This window comes from Anolis carolinensis, chromosome 1 (genome assembly GCF_035594765.1).
Source record: "Anolis carolinensis isolate JA03-04 chromosome 1, rAnoCar3.1.pri, whole genome shotgun sequence".
Taxonomy (NCBI): Eukaryota; Metazoa; Chordata; class Lepidosauria; order Squamata; family Dactyloidae; genus Anolis; species Anolis carolinensis.
In genome coordinates, this window is record NC_085841.1 from 124566916 (window position 1) to 124593438 (window position 26523).

At 45.3% G+C, this 26523-nt stretch overlaps 1 protein-coding gene across 3 annotated transcripts in view; it reads right to left on the reverse strand.

Moving 5' to 3' along the window:
- Window positions 1-26523, reverse strand: part of col19a1 (collagen type XIX alpha 1 chain) — a 280321-nt gene that overhangs the window by 222196 nt on the left and 31602 nt on the right. The gene's annotated exons all lie outside the window — the stretch shown is intronic.

Here is a 26523-nt window from a genome sequence, read left to right on the forward strand (position 1 = left end):
TTCTAAACTCGCTTCAAAAGTAGGGGGCGCTGGCGCTTCGTTTCTGAAACTACTTCCAAAATTTAGCCCAAAAAAGTTTCAAAACTTAAGAATATTCGGAATATTCAAAATTAATTCATTAATGGCAGACGCGCATGCGCACTGGTGTGATGCCTCATGGGCCTTGTAGTCCTGCTCCTAGTGCCATCGTGGCAGGTGAAGACGAAAACATGGGGTTTTCGCCGGTTCAACAAGAGCCGGAGTCCTTTCACCTGCCGGATGTTGATGTTTGTCCCCAAGAATTCAGTAAAACAGACCTTGGACATTCCTCGCCTCCGTTCCCTAGAAAAGAATCCTATTGTGCTGACAGAGGAGTCAGGGAACAGAATCGCAGGAGTTTACGGATTGCTGCCAAACAACAGGCTGATTAGACCTGCTTCCCTTGGGAAATTCTAAGGAGTCTTGCATCTGGACAAAGTTGGGTTTCGCTTCCCGTTCTCTAGGGAAAGAGATTGTTGGCGGGAAAACGAGACCCCAATATAGGTGCCTGATGCGGGAGAATCTTTGCGGAGTCAACTGAGCTGCTTCAGGAGTGAGATCGTGTGTGGACTTCGTAACCCCAGTTCCTTGCTTCCCGGATCAAGAATCCAAGTACTGCCTTGCCTTGCTGTTTAACCACGGACCTTGTTCCAAGATTCACATTTGCCTTGTTTCAAGTCACGGACCTTGTTAAAGTACCAAGATTATTTCCAGCCTTGTTGTCAAGCTTCCTTGGACTCCTAAGACTCTGGCTTTTCCCCACTCTATTGCCTGGCAATAGTGTGTGTTTCAGTATTGGATATAAACTTTGAACTCTAATATCATTTATTGGACATTGCATTTTTGGACTATATTTGACCTTATTTGAAAGGTCTGCTTCTGAACTATATTCTTCTCTTGTTTTTATTACTTTTATATATTTCCTAGATGGACCTGCAGCCACATGGGCGACGGCGCTGTACGATGCGGGTTCCACGCACTTAAACACCGCACAGCAATTCCTGGCCCATCTTCGAAACACCTGGGGAATCGAGGATGATGAAGAGGCGGCCGGCCACAAACTCCGACGCCTCTTCCAAGGGGACAGACCGCTGTCCCGGTACATAGCCGAGTTCCGGGTGTTGGCTCAAAACACCGGCTGGAACGACATAGCCCTCAGAGGACAATTTCGCGAGGGCCTCAATCTTGAGATGCAGGAAGAAATCTCTAAGGTGGATCCCCCTGGGACTCTTGAAAGACTCATCGCCCAATGTTTACGGGCTGCTCGCCAACAAGAAACAGTGGCTCCGGGGCCAGAGTGGAAGAGCCGGAGTAAAACCCCCCTCTTCTGCCAGTGTCCAGCCTCGTTCGGTATGGAGACCCCCACAGCCAGCCACTAACCCCATGGGAAGCGAGGAGGAGCCGATGCAACTGGGCAATGTGCTCCCCAGGCTGGATGTTGCAGAAAAGGCCCGCTGCCAACGCTTGAATCTGTGCTGGTACTGTGGAAATGGGGGCCACTTCGCCAGGGAGTGCCCAGCCAAGAAGAAGCCCCCGCCCGTCTGGTGGCGGCATCCTCCGCGGAAGCGGAGGCTGCCGAGGCGGCTGGAACAAAGCCGTCGGGGGAAGCCAGTGACCGGGTGTAGAGGGGCTCGCCAACCCGGTCAAAAACTCCACTCAAGAGCCGCAAACGGGGGTCCTATTTCTCCTGGTGGTCACGCTGTGGTCAGTAAAAAAGGGACCCGTCATGATCCATGCCATGATAGACTCAGGGGCAACAAACAATTTCATCGATAGAGACTATGCTAACTCCCTGGGACTACAATATCATGATTTCAAGAACGCCCGGGTGGTGCAAGCCATAGACGGCTGACCCCTGAAGACAGGTCCAGTAAGCCAATGGACCGAGCCCACCAGAATGTGGATAAGAGAACACATGGAAGAAATCTCCTTCGTTACTGAGGTTCCTCATTTCCCCATGATCTTGGGTATCCCGTGGTTGACACTCCATGACCCAAACATCTCCTGGTCTAACAGGGAACTGCAGTTCGCTTCAAAGTATTGCCAAAACCATTGCCTAGTAGCCAGGGTCTGCAATGCCACAGACACAGAACCCATCATCACCCTGCCCAAGAAATATTCGGATTTTTGGGATGTTTTCAATGAAAAAGAAGCCGAGAAACTACCCCCACATAGACCCTATGACTGTGCCATTGATCTGGTGGAGGGGGGCCCAATTCCGCGGGGACACCTCTACTCCCTGACTGAACCAGAGCAGGAAGCTCTCAGGGAGTTTATAGAGACAAACCTCCGCAAGGGGTTTATCAGACCCTCTCAATCCCCAGCCGCTTCCCCGGTGATGTTTCTGAAAAAGAAATCAGGGGACCTACGCTTGGTCATGGACTATCGAGCACTGAACAACATCACGAAGCGGAACCGCTAGCCATTGCCACTGATCGCGGACCTATTGGATCGACTCCGGGGGGCCAAGGTTTACACCAAACTGGATCTTCGCGGGGCTTACAATTTGGTTCGCATTAGAGAAGGGGACAAATGGAAAACCGCCTTCCAGACCAAATTCGGATTATTTGAAACACTAGTCATGAATTTCGGATTATGTGGAGCCCCCGCAACATTCCAGCATTTTGTCAGTGATATTTTCCAGGACTACCTAGACCGTTTTTTGATTATATACTTGGACGACTTTTTGGTGTTCTCGAAATCACAAACAGAACACGATCAGCACGTCAGAATGGTGCTACAACGATTGCGGGATCATGGACTATACGCCAAGTTAGAAAAATGCGCCTTTGATTTGCAATAAGTAGACTTCCTGGGATACTGCGTCTCGCCACTAGGGCTATCCATGGACCCGGCAAAAGTTTCGGCCGTGTTGGAATGGCGGGCGCCAACTAACAAAAAGAAGTACAGTGCTTCTTGGGGTTTGCAAACTACTACCGCAAATTCATCCCAGATTTCGCTTGCTGGTCTGACCCAATCACCAGCTGTATCCAAGGAAAACAGCCTTTCCGCTGGACAGAACAAGCTGAAAGGGGTTTCCAGCAGCTAAAGCGATTATTCATGACCCAGCCAATTCTACAGCACCCTGATCCAAAAACCCCTTTTGTTGTTCAGGCAGATGCCTCCGATGTGGCAGTAGGGGCTGTGCTGATGCAACCAGTGGGAGAACATCTCCATCCATGTGCCTATTACTCACGCCAACTAACAGCTCCGGAAAGAAACTATACCATTTGGGAAAAGGAGCTCTTAGCCATAAAGACAGCCTTTGAAAACTGGAGACACTGGTTAGAAGGGGCCAAATTCCCCATTGAAGTTCATACAGACCATCGGAATTTGGAGCACCTAAGGACCGCACGGAAGCTAAACCAAAGGCAACAACACTGGGCTTTGTTCTTTGAACGTTTTGACTTCCGGATCCACTATGTGACTCCTGCTCAGACTAAGCAAGCAGATGCCCTATCACGAAAACCGGAGTATGCAGCAGGGCGCAGAGACACCTCAGAAAAGCGATTGCTGCAACCCGAGAACTTTGCCACGCTCACAGTGGGAAATACCAAATCCACTTCAATTGAGCCAGCTCCTCCTAACCCAAAAACCCCAACCACAGAGTCCCTTCTCACTCAAGAGATTAGGGCCAGTCAACAGACAGATGCCTGGGCCCAAGAACAGATCCACCAAGGACTACGTTTCCCTTTCTCACTTAAGAACGGTCTATTATGCTACAGAAACCATGTTTACATCCCTCCAGGCCCCAGCAGAGAAAAAGCACTTCGTTTGTGCCATGACAGCAAGCCTGCCGGACATTTTGGGCTATTCAAAACCATGCACTTGATCCTGCGAGATTTCTGGTGGCCCAAGATTCGCAAGGATGTGGAAAATTATGTCAACACCTGCCCTGTATGCCAGCGTTCCAAGACGCGAAGGGAGAAGCCGCCAGGGCTACTGCATCCCCTTCCCACACCTTCTCGCCCATGGGAGATAATTTCCACGGATTTTATCACTGATCTACCACCATCCCTTGGATTCACCACGATTCTAGTAGTGGTGGACCTTTTCACCAAGATGGCCCATTTCATCCCCTGCAATGGCCTTCCCACGGCCAAAGAGACCGCAGACTTATTTCTTCAGCATGTATTCCAACTACATGGATTGCCCAAGAGTTTGGTCACTGATGGTGGATCTCAATTCACCTCTCGTTTTTGGAAAGGCCTGCAAAAACTATTGGGCATAGACTCTCGTTTATCCTCAGCTCACCATCCTCAAACAGATGGACAAACTGAGCGCACCAATGCCACTTTGGAACAATATCTTCGCTGTTATGTAAACTACCAACAGGACAATTGGGCTTCCCTATTACCTCTTTCAGAGTTTGCATACAACAATGGTGTCCAGAATTCAACTAAAGAAACCTCGCTTTTTGCGAACTATGGTTTCCACCCCCGTTTCTTCCCTTCCATCGTGGAGACCTCAGAAGTTCCTGCAGCAGAGGATTGGCTACAGGAACTCACAGCGGTGCAAGAACTCTTGCACCAGCAACTTGATCAAGCCAAGGAGGACTACAAACGTCACGCTGACAGCCATCGCCAGCCTGGCCCCGAGATCAAGGTAGGAGATCGGGTTCTGTTGTCCACTCGCTTTTTGCCCTCCCACCGTCCCTGCCGGAAGTTAGATGCCCGTTTCATTGGTCCCTACCCAGTAGTGGCGCAACTTTACCCTGTGACTTTCAAACTCCAACTTCCGCGCTCCATGCGCATTCATCCGGTGTTTCATCGTTCCCTGCTCCTTCCGGCGGATGGTGTACGCCCCGACGTGAGCCGGCCGCCCCCAGCCCCTGTTTTAGTGGACGGAGAGGAGGAATTCGAGGTTCAGGACATTTTGGATTCTCGCTTCCACCGCCGCCGCCTTCAGTATCTCATTGACTGGGTGGGTTTTGGCCCCGAGGAATGCTCCTGGGAAGATGCTTCCACAGTCCATGCCCCCGACTTAGTCCGCCGCTTCCACCAGGCCTACCCTTCCAAGCCGCGGCCCCGCGACTCACGGAGAGGGGCCCTGAATGAGGGGGGCCTTGGGAGAGGGGATAGTGTGATGCCTCATAGGCCTTGTAGTCCTGCTCCTAGTGCCATCGTGGCAGATGAAGACGAAAACATGGGGTTTTCGCCGGTTCAACAAGAGCCGGAGTCCTTTCACCTGCCGGATGTTGATGTTTGTCCCCAAGAATTCAGTAAAACAGACCTTGGACATTCCTCGCCTCCGTTCCCTAGAAAAGAATCCTATTGTGCTGACAGAGGAGTCAGGGAACAGAATCGCAGGAGTTTACGGATTGCTGCCAAACAACAGGCTGATTAGACCTGCTTCCCTTGGGAAATTCTAAGGAGTCTTGCATCTGGACAAAGTTGGGTTTCGCTTCCCGTTCTCTAGGGAAAGAGATTGTTGGCGGGAAAACAAGACCCCAATATAGGTGCCTGATGCGGGAGAATCTTTGCGGAGTCAACTGAGCTGCTTCAGGAGTGAGATCGTGTGTGGACTTCGTAACCCCAGTTCCTTGCTTCCCGGATCAAGAATCCAAGTACTGCCTTGCCTTGCTGTTTAACCACGGACCTTGTTCCAAGATTCACATTTGCCTTGTTTCAAGTCACGGACCTTGTTAAAGTACCAAGATTATTTCCAGCCTTGTTGTATAGCTTCCTTGGACTCCTAAGACTCTGGCTTTTCCCCACTCTATTGCCTGGCAATAGTGTGTGTTTCAGTATTGGATATAAACTTTGAACTCTAATATCATTTATTGGACATTGCATTTTTGGACTATATTTGACCTTATTTGAAAGGTCTGCTTCTGAACTATATTCTTCTCTTGTTTTTATTACTTTTATATATTTTCTTAATAAAGATATTAGATAGAGATTGGCCTCCGTGTATGGTTCTTGGTACCCTGCTGCCTGGGGTCTGACAACTGGCCAAAAACAGCAGGGGGGACTTTACAGGACTTTCCCACCCTCATTTTTTGAGCTATCCTCTTCACATTTGGTATAGTGGTAGAACACAGTTAACACTGCTAGCTCACAAAAATTCAGAACATTTCCCTTATCTTCTGACTTTTGGCAAATTTTCATATCTTTTATAATAAAACCATTTTTAATAATTGCAGAAATCTGTTCCTGGTTTGAAAGTCTTATTTCCAGTTTCATTGGGTTGTCTTTACTTTGAAAGTCATTGTTCTACTACAGAAACTTTGTTTTTGTGGCTGAAACTTTGTTAAATTGGTGGACTGTATCCCAGGAAACCATATGTGCTATAGCACCATGTCCCTTGTGCAAAGACAAAGTTCAGATTATATGTAGTGGGGATATATATTATCCTCCTTATCCTTCCCCTCCTCCTCGTCTTCCTCCTCCTCCTTTCGGAGGAGGTTTGCAAAGCTTTGGAGAACTTTTGTGCAAAAGAGGGAGAGAGAAAGGGAAGCCAAGGGAAACTTCTTCTCCTTTCCCCCCTCCTCCTCCTTCCTCCTTTATCCCAGATTATATGCAGTGGGTGCTCATATAATCCAGTTTAAATCAGATAATCTGGAATCAGATCCTGGGATATAAGGCAGTGTAGATCTTCAGATTATCTGCTTTGAACTGGATTATATGTCCACACTGCCAGATAATCTGAGATAAGATAATCTAGGAATGGATTTCTTCCAATGGGGTTTAGCCTGCTTCTAACCAGGAGGGGAGGGAACTCGCTCAGGACAGGGGCTTATGTCCCATACACACAAATATAGAGCAAATTTTAAAAGGAAAAAAATAGATTTAAAATGCAACCTTTTCTCTTCCCAGAATGAGACTATTAATATTATATATATTTTTATCGCTATGATAACTGCCTAGATTTCAATTGGGACTATGGTGAGAAATGGTATTTGGGTCTGGCTTTCAACTGAATATGGTAAATGTTTTCACCTATACTTTGTTTATTTTTAATTCCAAAACGTAATGAACTTTCTGGATAGCCCTCGTATGTATATATATGTGTGTGTGTGTGTGTGTGTGTGTGTGTGTGTGTGTGTATATATATATATATAACTTTCCTTGTCCATTTCCGACTTTCTTCTTCCCCTGAAGTCACCAACCTGGGTGGAGAGTTCTAGTTTGGGGTTTTGCCAGCACAAAACCAGAGTGAAGTGATCTGGATCGTGGATTGGGATGGATCCAGGCCTGTAGCGAGGGGGGGGGGGGGGGTTTAGGGGTTCAACCCCCCCCCCCCCCCGAAATTTTTCAGGTTATAAAAAAAACCTGGTTTACTCATGAATTTTAACTGGTTAACCAAATCCCCATGCTAAGTCTATGAGACACAAAACATTAAGAGTCCCTCCAGGCACTATCTCAAGCAGATATTGACAGGTTTGTAGCGGGGAGGGGTGTGTGCTAGGGGTTAACCCCCCCCCACAAAATTTTCAAAACCCCTCCCAAAATTTTTTCTGGCTACGGCCCTGGATGGATCCCCCTCCTTTTCCCCCTTTCCTCACTTAAAGCTTCTGGCAAAAGCAGGAGGGAAGGCTGCGAAGGGGAAGAGCGGAGATCCTGCAATGCGACTCTCTCCTCTTGCAACCCGATTTAAGCAACCACTCCAGGACAGGGAAAGGGATTTCTCTCTTGCAACCCGATTTAAGAGGCCCATAGAAAGCAACCACGGGGAAAGACAAACAAGACTCCCTCCCTTCTGTGATTGGCCACAGGGAGGCAAGGCAAGCCCAGGCTAGTCTATACCTCCCTCAAACCATGTTTGGGTGATTTGAAAATGCACTTGCTTCCGACAACATCCAACTCCATTAGAAAAATAGGCTATCACGGTTCGATATCACGGGATACAAACGACTGGATAACCCGCTTCAAAAGTCGCTTTGAAAGCTACAAAACAAACGAATTAGATCCGACATACGCAGGAATTGAATTTTTTGCCCAACCCTAGTATTTATGTATGTGTGCATCCTGCCCACAGTAGAGACACATATTGAATATCAGAACTTTCCAATGTGTGTGTTGCAACACATTAGTGTGTTGGCTGCAGTATGTAGGTGTCATGCAAATGTAAGGGGAAACGTCTGAGTCTATGTGAAATAAGCAATAAATCATATAGTTTAAAAAAATGAAAGATTTTCATGAGATATATTACAATTTATGTATGTCTCCATATCTCTATAGGGGATTGGTTTAACCCAGGGATGGGCAAACCCAGGCCCACGGTCTCAGGTCCAGCTCCTGTCTGACAACCCTTCTCTCAGCATGCGGAAGCCGTGGCCCCCATCCCTAGGCTGAGAGGAGGCCCGAGGCATAAACATCCAGCTGATGAGAGCTCTCTGGAGCTCTTGCCAGCCACATGTCTTCTCCTCCTCCCCTCCTGTAATGCAGCAGGCCACCAGGTGGAGAAAGTGTGGAGAGGAAGACAGGCAGCTTCCAGAGAGATCTCCAGCAATGGCCTGTCCCTTTCTCCTCCTTTCAGCCTGGGAACACGATGGGCCGCTGCCTCCACAGACTGGACTGAGATCTGGGAGAAGGCTCCAAAGCCTGCTCAACCACCATCTGCCTCCCCCTTCTCCCGGCATCAGGACGAGGCAAGGCCCTGTTCTGATGCTGAGAGAAGCATGGCCCAGGGGAGGAGGCAAGTGGCAGCTGAGGGTGCTTCGGGGACCCCTTGGCACCTGCCTGGAGTCCTCTCTGCTACCACCTATCCTTCCCTCCTCCCGACAAAAGGACAGGGGTGAGTGGCCCTGTCCTTATGCTGAGAGGACAGCTGTTGTGTGTCTCACCCTCCTCCCAGCATAAGGATGGGGCAAGCAGGAGGGACAGAGCCAGGGCGGATCATTTTCAGATTGTCCTCCCAGGATAAGGATAGGGCTGCTTGCCCCAGAGCAGACCTGGGAGGGGCAAGGTCTGCTCTGCCCCCAGCCCCACCTACACCTGAGCCTTCCAAACCCTCCTTTCTGGCCCGGTCCTCCTGGCTGGGCCCACAATGTAGATACAGGGGGGGGAAAGTCTGCTGATGCCTTGTTTAACCTCTGCTTTGCTAATAAACTGAATTACTGTGTTATGAAATAATTCATGTCTGAAAATTGTGTCAGCAACATGAAATATTTGGAAAGGTCTGGTGTATATGCTCATGTAAAAATTGATTTCTTGTATGAGTTGAGGGCAAATTTGGACGCCACAGTAGAGATGTTGATATGAAGAATGGATAAGTCAAGGGTCATTCCACAGAGAAGGAAAAGTGACAGTGTTGCCTCTGGAGGTCAGCTGTCCCTGACCACTACTAGTGCTATTTTCTTACCCAGGCATTCAAAAAGGCTTTTCATCATTCTACTCAGAGAAGGGGGTGGCTCTTTTCTTGATAAAATTTTTAGTATTAACTCTTATTAAAAAGGAACCATCTCCTTCTCTCAGTAGAGTGGCAAAAGGCAAGATTTTACCCTGTCCTGGGGGAACCTAAAAGAAGCACCGACCTGCTCTACTCTCGTGCATTCATTTGAGGGGAAAGGCCAAAAAGCCATTTTCCCACCCAGACATTTATAAAAGCCAGAAAGCACCATAATGGAAAGCATATGTGGGGGGCATCAGTACTTCTTTTAAGTTCTCCTGGGATGGACTATACTTTTATTTTTCACTTCTCTACGTAAACAAGAGGGTGGTTCCTTCACCCATGGATAAGTCAATCAGATTTTTGGGGCCTGATTTTTCGACTACATTTTCTAGAATTATACATAAGTATATCGAATAAGTCATAGAATCATCGAGTTGGAAGAGACCACATGGGCCACCTAGTGCAACCCCCCCCCCCCCCGCCATGCAGGAAAAGCACAATCAAAGTACTCCTGACTGATAACCATCCATCTATCATGGTGATCTTAGCTGAAACCAAAATAATCAGAACCCCTTCATTTGTGCACCTGCAAAAGACCTTTGGAAAAGACAGCCTCCTTAAGATCTCTTCAAAAGGAAAATAAATGAGATAATAGAAATATTCCCTGGTCAACAGATAGAGATGGAGTCCATGGATTGCATTCATTTGTAAAATAATTGCACAGCACTGACATAAAGCAATGTAAGTTTCTGGGATTCCCATCGTTTGAACACAAAGAATTGGATCATATGCTGAGTGCTTTAAATTCTTAACTGATGCAATGAGACTTCTGTGCGCGGAGCCTATAAAAGATTCAGAAGGCAGTACAGAGTGGCAATCTATGATTGGTAGGCACTGTGGCAGAAATCTCTCACCCAGCCACATAACACAGCTTTCTAAATTTTCTTATTAGAACACTGCATTTATTCTAATTAATTAGTTATTTAAAACTTGAATACAACTTAATCAGAACTGAGAGTGATAACTGTTAGTCAATGCTCAGTGAAATGAAAACAAAGATGGCACAAAGCGTTCTGCACACTTCCTGTCAAGATTTAAATGTGTGTGTGTGTGTGTGTGCGTGTGTGTGCGTGTGCGCATGTGTGTGTGTGTGTGTGTATTCTATTTCTGTCTTCATGGCTTAACAGCACATGACATTAACTATGTGACTAGCTACCACACCATGTATTTTTTAAATTAAATATTATGATACGCAGAAGGATTGTTACCAACATTGAGGTAGGTGTGATTTAAACATTCACAGCTTCAGTCTCTGAGGAAATGAGGAACACACAAAAACAAAATACACGCACACTTGCACACATGCAATTTGCATTTGGGCGGAAAACTCCTGCTGTGGCTAATGGGTTTTTCTCCAATGCTAATTGTCAGGGTCTGGCCAGGGCTGTTACAGAAATTATGATTGGTGAGGAAAACCCCATAGCTGCAATTTATTTTTTCCACATTAAACATGATTTTTAATCATGTCTTTATTGTCTCTAGCATTTACTATATCCTTGTACAGAACAGCCATTCATTTGACTCAATCCAAAATGCACAGTAATTTGCTTGTTTATTCACTAACCACATGGCAAAGAGAACAGGAATTGTCATAACGCCAAAGTTATACTCTTGTCCTAGGCCGCTTTGAAATCTAGAAAATCTGAGTAGAAAAATTAGAGCATAAAACCATTTTTGGTTACACAAAATTAATTTTTTTTTCTAAAGATGTGTTCAAGCATTTATCTCCTTCAACCGTGAAAAATACTTTGTGGCAGAGTGATAAAACTTGCAAATAGCTAACCACGAAGAGGTTGTATATAAACCACTTGGGAAGCTTTACTAATTGACCAAGCCTTAGTGAATATTGGGATGTTTAGACTAAATTAAGTGCCTAGCTATCTGTGCTTTAAAAAAACCCACCCACTGTATTTTTATAACTCCAAATCCCAATTTCTTCCAAATTCAGAATTTGTTTTTGAATACTTTCAGCTAACCATGTGACAACTGGTGTTTCAGTTGTCATAAGCCCTATTAATACATGTGAACCTTATTATGCTGGATCTACCCTGCCATATAATGTAGATTAATTGCATTGAACTGCATCATATGTATTTATAATAACCATATAATGCAGTCCAAACTGCTTTATATGGCAGTATAGATCCAGCCTTACACTGATACACAAAGAGAGCAAAATCAGACAAGACTTTTTGTCTCATATTTGTTACCATTTCTCATGCTCACATATTTAGGATGAGGATCATTAGTGTAAAGTTTCTATATGTGTCAAGATTTTGAAAAAAGCTCATATTTGGGAAATATGGGTACTCTGTTATTCTAGAGCCTCCAAAACCCTATTCCTCGCAATTATAGAAATTTTCCTGAACATAAAGTTACCCTCATTCAACCCACTTTTTTGCTTGGTCTTGTTATTCCATAGTTGGTCATCAAATAACTATTCAGATTCACAGAATGTTTATATCATGCCATGTAAGAGTTGTATCCCCTAAAAGTTGTTTGTCTCTACATACGACATATGCTAAGCAGTCTTCTAACAAGCTGTACACCATAAACATTCTTGAAAATGTAATTCTTTACATTCATTTGTTTGTTGATGGAAATTCTATCCTCTTCTAAAGGGGAGATTTTCTGATGTGGAAAATTTGAGAAACACAAGAAATGTTCATATATTCATTGTTCTGCTTCATGAGCCTAATTAAGGAAAACATACATTGATTCCTCCTGCCCCACAAAAACAGAACAATTCAAAAGCATACTTACATTTTCCAATGGTTATATTAGTTCTATTAAAATAATATACTGTAAGAATTTGCATTATTTGTTGTTCAAGAGTATTATGTTGATTAGTATTTTGCCAAGTTCAATCCATGCAAATAGGGTGATCTGGAGATTCTTCCTTTCTCAGCCTCCAAGAACTTTTCAAGAGTCTGGAAAGAGAGTTAGGATGTATACTTTTGCCAGACCCATTGTGCATGCTGAAATCTGGCTGTAAACCAGGATTTTTGAAACTGTGGAAGTTTAATACAGAATGACACCTGTTTTCATGTTCCTAGACTTCATGTAGATATGTGGAAGCATGGATCCCTACTAGTTTTCAATGGGACAAACAATGGAAGGACTGAAAATAGCTGGTGATTGAGTGAAGCTGCATATATCAGTTCCACAGATATGAGAGTTGTACTGCATACAATATTCATATAGTACACTCCTATAGATGTTTACTTTGCTGTAAATTCCACCATGTTTTGATTTGCTTCCCTAATATGTGCATTTTAATATTACAGCTGAATGCTGTAGTCTTCAGTGTTTCATAGATGGAAACTAGGACTTGTGCGGTCCATGCCAAATTTTGATCACGATGGTAAATAGTTGATAATGAGTAAGATCATGTAACATTGGAGAGACTTCAACAGGGTGCTTTAGCATGTGTTTACTGGGAAGATCAAGGTTTTGCCCCTTCCCAAATAAGTGCAAATTACTTTTGCATTTTAAACTCAGTGTTCAAGAACAGAAGAAAGCTGAGGATGAATGAGGAGAATGAGATGCGAGAAATTGGAAAAAAATTAAAGCACGTGGATAAGTGAGGTGACAGAATAATAATTGGGACTGTTCATGGTAAATCAGGATGCTTGACAGAAGTGCAGACTTATCGCACACTTGGGACAGAAATTTGTAAAGGAGCATTTACACTGTAACATTACTGCCATGGCTCAAGGCAATGCACTCTTGAAGGTTTTGGTTTTACATGGTCTTTAGCCTTCTCTTCCTCAACAAATTACAAATCTTAGGATTCCACAGTATTGATAACATACTATCAGACTACATTAATTCTACAGTATAGATGAACACTGAGACATAATTCTAAATATCAATGTATAAGGTAATGCTTTAAATGCATCAATATCCTTTCTCAGTGTCCATGAAAAGGACAGCATAGAGACTGAAACTTGGACTATAAATGCCAAAAAGCCCTTAGCCTGCACAGATTCCTATTGGGAATTCTGGAAAATGAATTTTTTAAAAAAAAGCCTTTGAACAGCCCGGTTGAAACATATGACTGTAGTTGTTGTTTTTAAAAAAAATCATGTTTATGACAAACATGTGTCAAAGATCATTTTTGGTCTCTCCCTCCCCTCCCTTTTCTTTCTTTCTTTTTGGTCCAGTGTTAAATTGGGCTCACCAAAGATTTAGGGCCACCAAGTAATTTTAAATTTAGCATGCTTGTAAACTGAGATTAATGCACTGTTAATCTATTGAGTGTGGGAACTGAAACCATAATACTGACAGTGGAACAAGGACAAATGGTTTTTCATGAATCCCATCATAAGAAAAGGAGTGTCTTTCCTTAATATTGTATTAAAATTGTGAAAGCATCTTGTACAGACAACTAATAAGGAAGCATATAATTAAACTATAGTTAAACAATAGTTCACAAACATTTTGTATTATTAATTTAATTTGATTTAATTTCTATTCTGCCTTCCCCCTGGAATGGGTTGAAGTTAACTTTTGTTCATTGAGGAACTCTCACAGAGAAACCAAATACTTTATTGCACTCATTTTATATTGATTTTTCAATGAGCGGAGTAATTACAGGAATTGGTATTCCGCTCGCAGTAACACAGCCTCTAGTAAAACAGCTAATACAACTATCACAAGTGAAAAGTAGTTTAATGGAGACATAATGTATTGTATAATGTTTTACAGAATATATTGCAATACTTGGGAAACAGTTTTGTTAAATATCTCATGGAAGACACCTAAAAGTTGAATTTGACTTTGTGAGAAATTGGGATGTTTTAAAAGCAGTTGAAAAACTGAGATGACAAAAGATTAATTGGGACTGTTCCCATACAAATGAGACAGCTGGAGGGTAAGTGGTTGCAGGTGCATTAAAATGTATCCTAAACTGAATGAAAGGTATCCCACATTAGCTTTTATTCTAAAAGTGAGATTATTATTGAAATTAATCATCTCTCAGCAGTAAAATAGCAAGCAGCAGTAGTACGTTATATTCAGTAACTTCCCATCGTTTATCCACCTCTCTGAAATGAAAACTTTTACTCCTGCAGATCTTTGTCCATCTTCTCTTTCTGCTTCTCTATTCCATCATTTATACCAAATATGAAACTAGCTAAGTTTAGGAAGAAACTAGTTTAGTTTCCTAAAAAGCCTTTAGGAAGCTTTTCTTTCCTTTGCAAGCTTGTGCAGTAACTCATGGAATGGCTATGGAATCGCTTGAACAAGCAGAATTACTTGTGCAAGAATGAAAATGGAACTCTCAGAAGAAGTGGAGGTTTGTTCTAGCTTTAGAAAATGTGTCTTAGTGTGTTTTTTACTATAAAGTGTAGGAGTGTCGAACTCCAGATCATAGAATCATAGAGTTGGAACAGACCACAAGGGACATTCTGTCCAGTTCTCTGCCATTCAGGAACAGACAATCAAGGCACCACCTATGGATGGCCACCCAGCCCCTTCCTGAAATCCTCAGGAAAATACTCCAAAACCAAACCCGGAATGGTTTTGACCACCAGCCCACCTGCCACCATGGAGGTGGGAGGGAGTCCTGATAGTCAGCCTTACCAGCCGTCTCCTGTTCTTGTCATAACGGCATGACATGATGGACTCCCAAAGTGACCCATTTAAGGTGGAATCAGGTGTCAAGCAGGGATGTGTTATTGGCCCCACCTTATTTTCCATCTTCATCGCTATGATACTCCACCTTGTTGACGGGAAGCTTCCCACCCGAGTGGAAATCATCTATCGGACAGATGGCAAGCTATTTAACCTCAGCAGACTGAAAGCCAAAACCAAGGTCACCACAACATCTGTTATAGAACTCCAATATGCCAATGACAACATAGTCTGTGCGCATTCAGAAGAAGACCTACAAGCCATTCTAAACACCTTCGCAGAAGCATACGAGAAGCTCGGCCTCTCACTGAACATCGAGAAAACCAAAGTGCTCTTCCAACAGGCACCAGCTAATCCCTCTGCAATGCCAGGAATACAGCTTAATGGTGTAACATTAGAAAATGTTGACCATTTCCGCTACCTTGGCAGCCACCTCTCCACAAAAGTCAACATCGACACTGAAATACAACACCGTCTGAGCTCTGCAAGTGCAGCATTTTTCTGTATGAAGCAGAGAGTGTTTGATGACCAAGACATCCATAGAGATACCAAGGTGCTTGTTTATAAAGCCATTGTCCTCCCAACCCTGCTCTACGCCTGTAAAACGTGGACGGTCTACAGATATCACACCCAACTCCTGGAGCTTTTCCATCAGCGTTGCCTCAGAAAAATCTCTTGGGAAGACAGGCAGACAGATGTCAGCATGCTTGAGAAAGCAAAGACCACCAGCATTGAAGCGATGCTCCTACGCCATCAACTTCGTTCGCCTGGCCACGTTGTCCAAATGCCCGATCACTGTCTCTCAAAGCAGCTACTCTACTTTGAACTCAAGAACGGGAAACGTAATGTTGGTGGGCAGGAAAAGAAATTTAAAGATGGGCTTAAAGCCAACCTTAAAAACTGGGAAGCCCTGGCCCTTGAGCACTCTAATTGGAGGTCAGCTGTGACAAGCAGTGCTGCGGAGTTCGAAGAGGTACGAATGGAGGGCTTAAGGGAGAAACGTGCCAAGAGGAAGGCCCGTCAAGCCAACCCTGACCGAGACCGCCTTCCACCTAGAAACCGATGTCCTCACTGCGGGAGAACATGCAGATCAAGAATAGGTCTCTTCAGCCATCTACGGATCCATCCCCAAGATAGCGAAGATGGAGGACCATCATCCTCGAACTACGAGGGATCGCCTAAATAAGTAAGTAAGTTCTTGTCATAACGGCAGCCATTCGGTGCAATGTGATGAGTGTCCATCACTCCTCACCTGGAGGGACGTTCGCTGGATGCCAGAGCAGTGCCAGAAAGGAGGAGGGAAAAGAGGAGCTACCCCTTCCTTTCCCCCTCCCTTCTCTAATCAGTTTCAACCTGGCCAACACTACTCCAGGTGATAAGCAACATAAACTAGCAATGTGACACCCAGTGACTATTGCTATGCCAAGAACGGGGTTGGCTGGGGGGGGGGGGGGTAATGAATGACATCCAATGTCTCTGGCCCACCTGAACCTAGGAAATATGGAAGCAGGATCTTGGAACTGTTTAAAGTGGTTTGTTCAAGGCTGAATTAAACTTTTGTTCAAGGCTGAATTAATCAGCCTTGGCCTACATTAACTGAAACCAGTCCATATATAATAATAATAATATTATAATATAACAACTTTTTTAATATTCTGCCTCCATCTCCTCAAAGGGACTCTGGCAACTCACATCAGGTTAAAAAAAAACTGGTTTACTCATAAATTTTAATTGGTTAACCAAATCCCCATGCTAAGTCTATAAGACGCAAAAAATTAAGAGTCCCTCCAGGCACTATCTCAAGCAGATATTGACAGGTCTGTAGCCGGGGGGGGGGGGGGGGGAGGTGTTAGGGGTTCAACCCCCCCCCCCCCCAAATTTTCAAAACCCTTCCCGAAAATTTTTTCTGGCTATGGCCCTGCCTCACATGGGGACAAGCCCAATCCAAGAAAGATTAAAACCAAAACATATCTCAATAAAATCAATGACATTGTAACAAGACAATAACATTAAAAACAGCATCATCAACAGCCAATAGTCTGAGCAGTAATGGGTACTGAAATTCAGGGGGAAGGGAATTGTGGTAAAGAATTTCAGAACATGGCTGGTGAACATAAATGTATGGGCCAATAATAAATTAGAAGTAATAGAACAACGTCAGTTCAAAATGCTAAATCTATAGGAGGAAGAACAGGGATAAAATTTGGGAACTGCTGGTAGCTATAGTTGGGAGTTGAATATCTTGTGAACTGCTTAATTGAAAGCACAACAGAACATCCACGTTTTTAGCTCTTTTATGTATGTCCCAGTCTAATCTCAGAATTCCAGAGCTGGGGGGCCACCACAGAGAAGGCCCTCTCCCTCGTCCTCACCAAGTGTGATGTCCCATGGACCCTTGGGCCATGAACCTGACTCCATTGTGGACAACAGCGATGAGGAAACAGGTTTAGTGCCAATTCAGCATGACTCTGCTCCATTCCAGATGTACCCTATTGACAATTCCAGTTCAGTGCTCATTAAAAAGGACCTTGGAACGGAGTCTTCTCTTCCCAGCTCTCCTCTCTTTGATAGGAGAATATTTGTGCAAACGAACAGACAGGAGAAAGCGGGACAAAGATGAAGCGCGCGATTAGCAGCAAGGGATTAGCAGCTAGCCAGCGCGGAGTCAACGTGTCAGTTTGGAGGATTAACTTCGCTTCCAGCCAAGTGTGGACTGCGTTTAAGTCCACTGCCTTCCAGCCTTGTCGTGCCTTGCCAAGCCGTGTTCCTTGACTTGTCTTGCCGTGAATCCAGTCTTGTCTTGTCGTGCCGTGTATCCAGCCTTGTCTTCAATTTCTTGCCTTTGGACTTGCTTTGAACTCTAGTGAAAGACTTGGACGTTTTCCTCACTCAAACTGCTTGGAAGTTTGAGTGCGTTTCGGTTTTTGGATTACAAACTTTAAACTGTAATATTATATATTAGGTCTATTGATGGACTATACTTTCTACTTGTTTTCATTTTAATTTCTTAAATCCTTAATAAAGATATTAGATTGTTTATTGGCCTCGGTGTATTGGTTTCCAGTGCTCTCGCAGCCAGGGGCGTCACAGTTTGACTCCGCCACAACAGCACTAGGAAACCAAGGGCCAATATGACTGATCAACAGGGGACCGGGGCAGCTGTGCCAGCCGGGCCCTCTGGACCTAACCTCACCATTACTCAAGAAGAATTTACCAGGATTCGAGATAAAATCCGGGAGCAGGAGGGGGAGATCCGCAGCCTGAAAGAACGCGGGGCTCATCTCCCAACCCTGGCATTGCCTACCAAGTTCTCAGGAGAAGCCTCAAAAGTCCACATATTCCGCCGTCAGTGCCTGGCTTACCTGGAAGCCCGCGGTGCAGAGTTTCCACAGGAGGACCTCAAGGTGGCTTGGATCTACAGTCTCCTGGACGGACCTGCGGCCACTTGGGCGACAGCGCTATACGATGCGGGATCCGTGTACCTTGCTACCGCACAGCAGTTTTTGAATCATCTTCGGAATACTTGGGGAATTCAGGATGACCAAGAGGCTGCCAGTCATAAAAATCCGGTGTTTATTCCAAGGGGACAGACCGTTGTCACAGTATATAGCCAAGTTCCGTGTGTTAGCTCAAAACACAGGCTGGAACGATGTAGCCCTTAAGGGCCAATTTCGTGAGGGACTTAACCATGAAATGCAGGAGGAAGTCTCCAAAGTGGACCCACCAGAGACTCTTGAAAGACTTATTACCCACTGTTTATGGGCAGAAGTCTTGCTTGCCAACAAAAGACAATGGACCCGGGGACAGAGTGGAAGACGTGGGGTAAAGAACCCTTCTGCTGCCCAACCCCAGCCTCGCGCAGTTTGGAGGCCCCCGCAACCAGCGCCCACATCTGCTGGGAATGAGGAGGAGCCGATGCAACTGGGCCACGTTCGACCCAAGTTAGATGTCGCAGAGAAGGCCCGGCGGCAACGCCTGAACCTTTGCTGGTATTGCGGAAATGGGGGTCACTTCGCCAAGGAGTGCCCAGCAAAGAAGAGAACCCCTACCCGATTGGCGGCAGCATCCTCCACGAACACAGAAGCTGCCGAGGTAGTCAAGCCGAAGCCGGTGGGGGAAGGGAACAACCGGGTGTAGAAAGGCTCACCAACTCGGTCAATATTCCCACTCAAGAGCCGCAAACAGGGGTACTATTCCTCTTGGTGGTCACGCTGTGGTCAGTCAAAAAAGGACCCGTCATGATTCATGCTATGATAGACTCTGGCGCAACCAACAACTTCATAGACAGGGACTATGCTGATTCGTTGGGATTACAATACCATGATTTTAAAAATGCCCGTGTGGTTCAGGCCATTGATGGCCGGCCGCTGAAGACTGGCCCTTTTAGCCAATGGACCAAGCCGATTCGAATGTGGATTAGGGAACATATGGAGGAGATCTCCTTCTTTGTTACCAAGGTTCCCCATTTCCCTGTGATTTTGGGAATTCCCTGGCTAACACTTCACGATCCAAACATTTCATGGTCTCGAAGAGAACTCCAGTTCGCCTCAGAATACTGCTATAACCACTGTTTAGTGGCCAAGGTTTGCCAGACCACGGAATCCGAAGCCATCATTACCTTTCCCAAAAAATATTCTGAATTCTGGGACATATTCAATGAGAAATAAGCCGAACAGCTACCCCCACATAGGCCCTATGACTGCGCCATTGACCTTGTTGAAGGGGCCCCGATCCCGCGCGGACATCTCTACTCCCTGACTGAACCGGAGCAAAAAGCTCTCAGGGAGTTTTTAGAGACAAACCTCCACAAGGGGTTCATAAGACCCTCTCAATCCCCAGCCGCCTTGCCTGTACTCTTCATGAAAAAGAAGTCAGGGGATCTACGTCTTTGTGTGGACTATCGGGCGCTAAATAACATCACAAAACGGAATCGCTATCCACTGCCATTGATTTCGGACCTATTGGATCGACTCCGAGGAGCACGGGTCTTCACCAAATTGGATCTTAGAGGGGCTTACAACTTAATTCGCATCAGGGAAGGGGACGAATGGAAGACCGCCTTCCAGACCAAATATGGACTGTATGAGTCACTAGTTATGAATTTCGGTTTGTCCGGAGCTCCAGTCACATTTCAACATTTTGTCAATGATATCTTCCAAGATTATCTAGATCGTTTTCTGGTCATATACCTAGACGATTTTCTTGTGTTCTCAAAGTGTCAAGAGGAACATGACCAGCACGTCAGACAGGTGCTACAGCGGTTAAGAGACCATGGACTATATGCTAAGTTAGAGAAGTGTACTTTCGATTTGAAAGAAGTAGACTTCTTGGGATACCGCGTTTCGCCACTGGGGCTATCCATGGACCTGGCTAAGGTAACGGCCGTACTGGAATGGTGGGCGCCATCCAACAAGAAGGAAGTGCAACGCTTCTTGGGTTTTGCAAACTATTACCGAAAGTTCATCCCAGACTTTGCCCGTTGGTCTGATCCCATCACCAGCTGCATCCGGGGAAGAAAACCCTTCCGCTGGACTGAGCAAGCCGAGGAAGGATTCCAAAGACTGAAACATCTGTTCACTTCCCAGCCAATTTTGCAACACCCTGATCCCAAAACCCCCTTTATAGTTCAAGCAGATGCTTCGGATGTGGCCGTGGGGGCTGTATTAATGCAACCGGTGGGAGAACATCTTTATCCGTGTGCTTACTATTCCCGCCAGCTAACAGCTCCGGAGAGGAACTATACCATCTGGGAAAAGGAACTCTTAGCCATAAAAGCAGCTTTCGAGACATGGAGACATTGGCTGGAAGGAGCTAATTTCCCCATTGAAGTTCATACTGATCACCGGAACCTTGAGCACCTAAAGACTGCATGCAAATTAAACCAGAGACAACAACGTTGGGCTTTGTTCTTCGAGCAGTTTCGATTTCCGGATCCACTATGTGACCCCTGCCCAGACCAAACAAGCAGACGCCCTATCCCGAAAACCTGAATATACAGAAGGGCGTAAGGACCTCTCCGAGTCTCATTTGCTACAACCAGAAAACTTTGCCACTCTCACTGTGGGGAATACAAAGTCATCTCCAGTCAAACAGATACCATCTGCTCCAAGCCCCTCGTCCTCAGACTCCCTTTTTACCCAAGAAATCAGGCAGGGCCAGCCAACAGGCAGATGCCTGGGCCCAAGAACAAATCCAGCAGGGACTTCGATTCCCATTCTCGCTGAGAAACGGACTACTGTGCTACAGGAACCACGTCTACATTCCTCCAGGGCCAGAGAGGGAGAAAGCCCTCAATTTATGTCATGACAGCAAGCCCGCTGGTCATTTCGGACTATTTAAGACTATGCACTTGATCTTACGGGATTTCTGGTGGCCCAGAATCCGAAAGGACGTGGAGAACTATGTCTCCACCTGCCCAACATGCCAACGCTTCAAGACGCGAAGGAAGAAGCCTGCAGGACTTTTACATCCCCTTCCCACACCATCCCGCCCTTGGGAGATAATCTCCGCGGATTTCATCACAGATTTGCCGAATTCACTTGGATTTACTACTATTCTAGTAGTGGTGGATTTATTCACCAAAATGGCCCATTTTATCCCCTGTGAGGGACTTACTACGGCCAAGGAGACCGCAGATCTTTTCCTTCAACATGTATTTTGATTACATGGCCTGCCCAAGAGCCTAGTCACGGACCGTGGAACTCAATTCACCTCCCGCTTTTGGAAAGCTCTTCAAAGACTATTGGGCATTGACTCTCGTCTATCCCCAGCCCACCATCCTCAAACGGATGGCCAGACTGAGCGCACCAACGCTACTCTAGAACAATATCTCCGTTGCTATGTTAATTATCAACAGGACAATTGGACAGCCCTTTTACCTCTCTTGGAGTTTGCCTTTAACAACGCTGTTCAGAACTCCACTAAAGAAGCCCCGTTCTTTGCAAACTACGGCTTCCACCCCCACTTCTTTCCCCCAGTCGTGGAGAAAACAGAAGTGCCTGCAGCGGAGAATTGGCTCCAGGAACTCACAACAGTACAAGACCTGCTACACCAGCAGCTTGACCAAGCCAAGGAGGACTACAAACGCTATGCCGACAGCCATTGCCAACTTGGCCCTGAGATCAAGGTAGGAGATCGGGTATGGCTATCCACTCGCAACCTGCCCTCTCAGCGCCCCTGCCGAAAGTTAGATGCCCGGTTCATTGGCCCTACCCTGTGGTGGCTCAACTTAACCCCGTGACTTTCAAGCTTCAACTTCCGCGTTCCATGCACATCCATCCGGTGTTCCATCGTTCCCTCCTCCTTCCGGCGGATGGTGCCCGTCCGGATGTGGGACGTCCACCTCCGCCTCCTGCTTTGGTGGACGGCAAAGAGGAATTCAAGGTCCAGGACATTTTGGATTCTCGCCTGCATCGCCGCCGCCTGCAATACTTGATTGATTGGGTGGGCTATGGACCTGAGGAACGTTCTTGGGAGGACGCTTCCACTGTGCATGCTCCTGACTTGGTCCAACGCTTCCATCGGACCTACCCTTCGAAGCCGTGTCCCCGCGGCATTCGGGGGGGGCTTTGGAGGAGGGACTTGAGAGGGGGGATAGTGTGATGTCCCATGGACCCTTGGGCCGTGAACCTGACTCCATTGTGGACAACAGCGATGAGAAAACAGGTTTAGTGCCAATTCAGCAAGACTCTGCCCCGTTCCAGATGTACCCTATTGACAATTCCAGTTCAGTGCTCATTAAAAAGGACCTTGGAACGGAGTCTTCTCTTCCCAGCTCTCTTCCCTTTGATAGGAGAATGTTTGTGCAAACGAACAGACAGGAGAAAGCGGGACAAAGACGAAGTGCGCGATTAGCAGCAAGGGAATCTGCTGATTAACCTATTTTCCCCTGAGAACTCTCGGGGAGGATCGCATCTGGTGAAGATGTTGTGTTAGCTCTTTTCCCAAGGGAAAAGAGCATTTGGACACCTTCTCTGTGAAGAGATTTGAAGTTCCTTAAAAGTTCTGTGCGCTGGCTAGCCAGCGCGGATTCAACATGTCAGTTTGGAGGATTAACTTTGCTTCCACCCAAATGTGGACTGCGTTTAAGTCCACTGCCTTCCAGCCTTGTCGTGCCTTGCCAAGCCGTGTTCCTTGACTTGTCTTGCCGTGAATCCGGTCTTGTCGTGCCGTGTATCCAGCCTTGTCTTCAATTTCTTGCCTTTGGACTTGCTTTGAACTCTAGTGAAAGACTTGGACGTTTTCCCCACTCAAACTGCTTGGAAGTTTGAGTGCGTTTCGGTTTTTGGATTACAAACTTTAAACTGTAATATTATATATTGGACAATATACTACTGGACTATATTTGACCTTTCCTGAAAGGTCTATTGATGGACTATACTTTCTACTTGTTTTCATTTTAATTTCTTAAATCCTTAATAAAGATATTAGATTGTTTATTGGCCTCGGTGTATTGGTTTCCAGTGCTCTCGCAGCCAGGGGCGTCACACCAAACATGCTTGAAATGGAGGTGGGAGCGAAAGAAGGGCCTCCCCTTCAGATCTTAGAGCCCGCGTGGGTTTGTAGGGGAAGATGCGATCACAAAGATAGGCAGATCCCAACCCGTTTAGGGCATTTTAGGTAATTACCTTCACCTTGAATTGGGACCAGAAACTTATCTGTAGAGCTGTTTAAACGGGGGGGGGGGGGGGTTGACCGCTCCCTTTATTTCGCTACAGTTAACAACCTGGCCACCAGTATCATACAGCTGCCACAGAGGTGCCTCTCCCCACACCCCAACTTTGAGATAAAGGGTCAGTGTAGATGTGCCCTGAGTTTGTTTCTTTAACCATTACTTTCTTTACTCATTATCAAAGTCATTCTTGCACACCGGCACACTTTCAGGTCTAAGAACAAGACACATACTTTAAAGGCCAATTTCTCCTATACAAATCTACCCTCAGGGGCTTTACACCCTACAATGTTGCCATAGGAGATACAATGTGGGGGGGGGGGGGTCATCAGAATCATGGGAATCCGACATAAAAGAGGTTTTCTTCTTGTATTTAATATTCACTGGGCAAAAGTGGCATACATCTGAGGCTACCTAACAGTCAACTTTAAATTATACTAGCTTGGGGACCTGGCGATGCCCGAGTAATTTGAGAATGGTATTATTTGTTTTTCAATGTTATGTATTCTGTTTGGAGTGGGTGAATTACAACTCCCAGAATCATGGCTTAATCCTTCCCAAATCCTGTCAGTATGAAAAGTTGGCCATTTTGGGCCTGTATACCGAGTATGGTCTAGATCTGTCATTGGCTGGTCATTGGCTGGTTGCAGTAATCTTTGGATGGGGGTGAATGACTACAACTCCCAGAGTCCCGGGGCAATCTGTCAGTATCCACAGCAGGCAATGTTCAGTCTGTGTGCCAAGTTTGGTCCAGATCCGTCATTAGCTAGGTTCAGTAGTCTTTGGATGCAGGTGAACTACAACTCCCAAAATAAAGGCCCCTTCCCACAAACACCTGCAGTATGTTCAGTTGGTCATGAGGCTTCTCTGTGCGAAGTGTGGTCCCGGTCCATTGTTGGTGGGGATCATTGTTTCTCTAGATGCAGGTGAACTATAACGTCCTTTTCCCCAAACTTGTCCAATATGTTCTATTGGTTATGGGGGCTCTGTGTGCCAAGTTTGGTCCTGGTCCATCATCGGTGGGGTTCGGAGTGCTCATTCATTGCAGGTGAACTATAAATACCAGTACCTATGACTCCCAAATGTCCAGGCCAATTTCCCTCCAAATCCCCAAGTATTCAAATCGAGGCATATCAGGTCTGCATGGCAAGTTTTGTGCAGACCCATCATTGTTTGGGTTCATAGCGTTCTGGGTAGGTGAACTACAACTCCTCTAAATTCCCCAGTAGGAGTCACAGTGCTTTGACTTGATGCGGGGTGAACTACAACTTCCACCATGTGGCGTCAATCCCCCCAAACTTCTCCAGTAAGTTTAGTTGCAGCTCAGTTCTGCTCTGTTTGTTATGCAGACAGATTTGAAAGGGAAGGGCAGTGGGTAGGGTCATGCAAATTCCACACCAATGGAGAACCCTGGGATGGCTGCCTGTGGTGCAAGGACAGTAGGTGGGGTCATGCAAATTTCACAGCAATGGAGAACCCTGGGGTGCCTGCCTGTGGTGGAAGAAAAAGCATAATCTAGGATGAAATGATCCCCAAATGAAAGCATTCCTTGGGTGGTGAGCCGTAGTGTTTGGGAAGGACATTGGAAGGGTTGGGCTACATGTTCATGGAGCTTGCTGTAACTGCAATGTCAGTGCAAAGGAGTGACTTGCTGGCTTCTCAGCACAGGGAATTATAGCCTGTTTGTGGAGGCTGGAGGCTGTCTGTGTGAGCCACATACAGGTTTTCACTTTTATTATGGATTTAGAATTAGATTTAGATTTAGATTAGATTTAGATATAGTTTTAGATTAGATTTAGATTAGATTAGATAGATTTAGATTTAGATTAGATAGATTTAGATTAGACTAGATTTAGATTAGATTAGATTTAGATAGATTTAGATTAGACTAGATTTAGATTTAGATTAGATTAGATTTAGATAGATTTAGATTAGATTAGATTATAGATTTAGATTAGATTTAGACAATGCAATCAATATTGTTTCCAGATTCTTTTGTGCCCTTTGCTTTATTCGCTTTTAAAAATAAAGTCTATTTCATGTTATTACTTTTAAAAAGAGAGAGAGAATTGCTCTTTTTTAAACCAGGAAAACTCTATTAATCATGTGGAACTCCGCCCAGTCTTTTCTGGTCTTTTAAATCCAACACGATATCAAAGTTGTGTACCCCATAAACAATGAAGAGATTTGAAATAAAATCTCATCCAAATTCCATCCAAGTATTACATACACACACACAGACACACACACACAGTGACATACAGTATGTATGTATGTTTCAAAAACTTACTTTCCGATATTCACTTTCGGCAAGCACCCATATTTACATCAATAGCTGCAAGCCTCACTGAAAAATGGCATCACGCAACAGAAGTGGCACGGCATAGTTTACAAGCACTTAAGCTGGAGCTGAATGAGTGAAATGTAAGGGGATATTTGCCAAGCTACTTGACACTTTCAAGTCAGCTTAATCAGATACCCTTTCGTTTCCTGTAGTGGGGAGACAGAAGTTCTGCTACTCCCTGTATACTAAGAGTCTATTTACATATTCTAAGTGAACGTACAAGTCATGTTACATCTGGCTAGACTCCTGTACTTTTTAAAACCACATAATCTGACAGGGTAGGAAAAGATGAAGGCAAGGGGGAAAAAAGATTTATTAAACACAGAACCTGAGCAGCTGAGATAAAGATGTTCTAATGACAAACATTTGGATCCCTTGACTTATTTCTTTATTATACACTCTTAAGATATTCTGAGGCAGCAGTTCAATGCCAGCAGTAAAATGTACACATATTAGG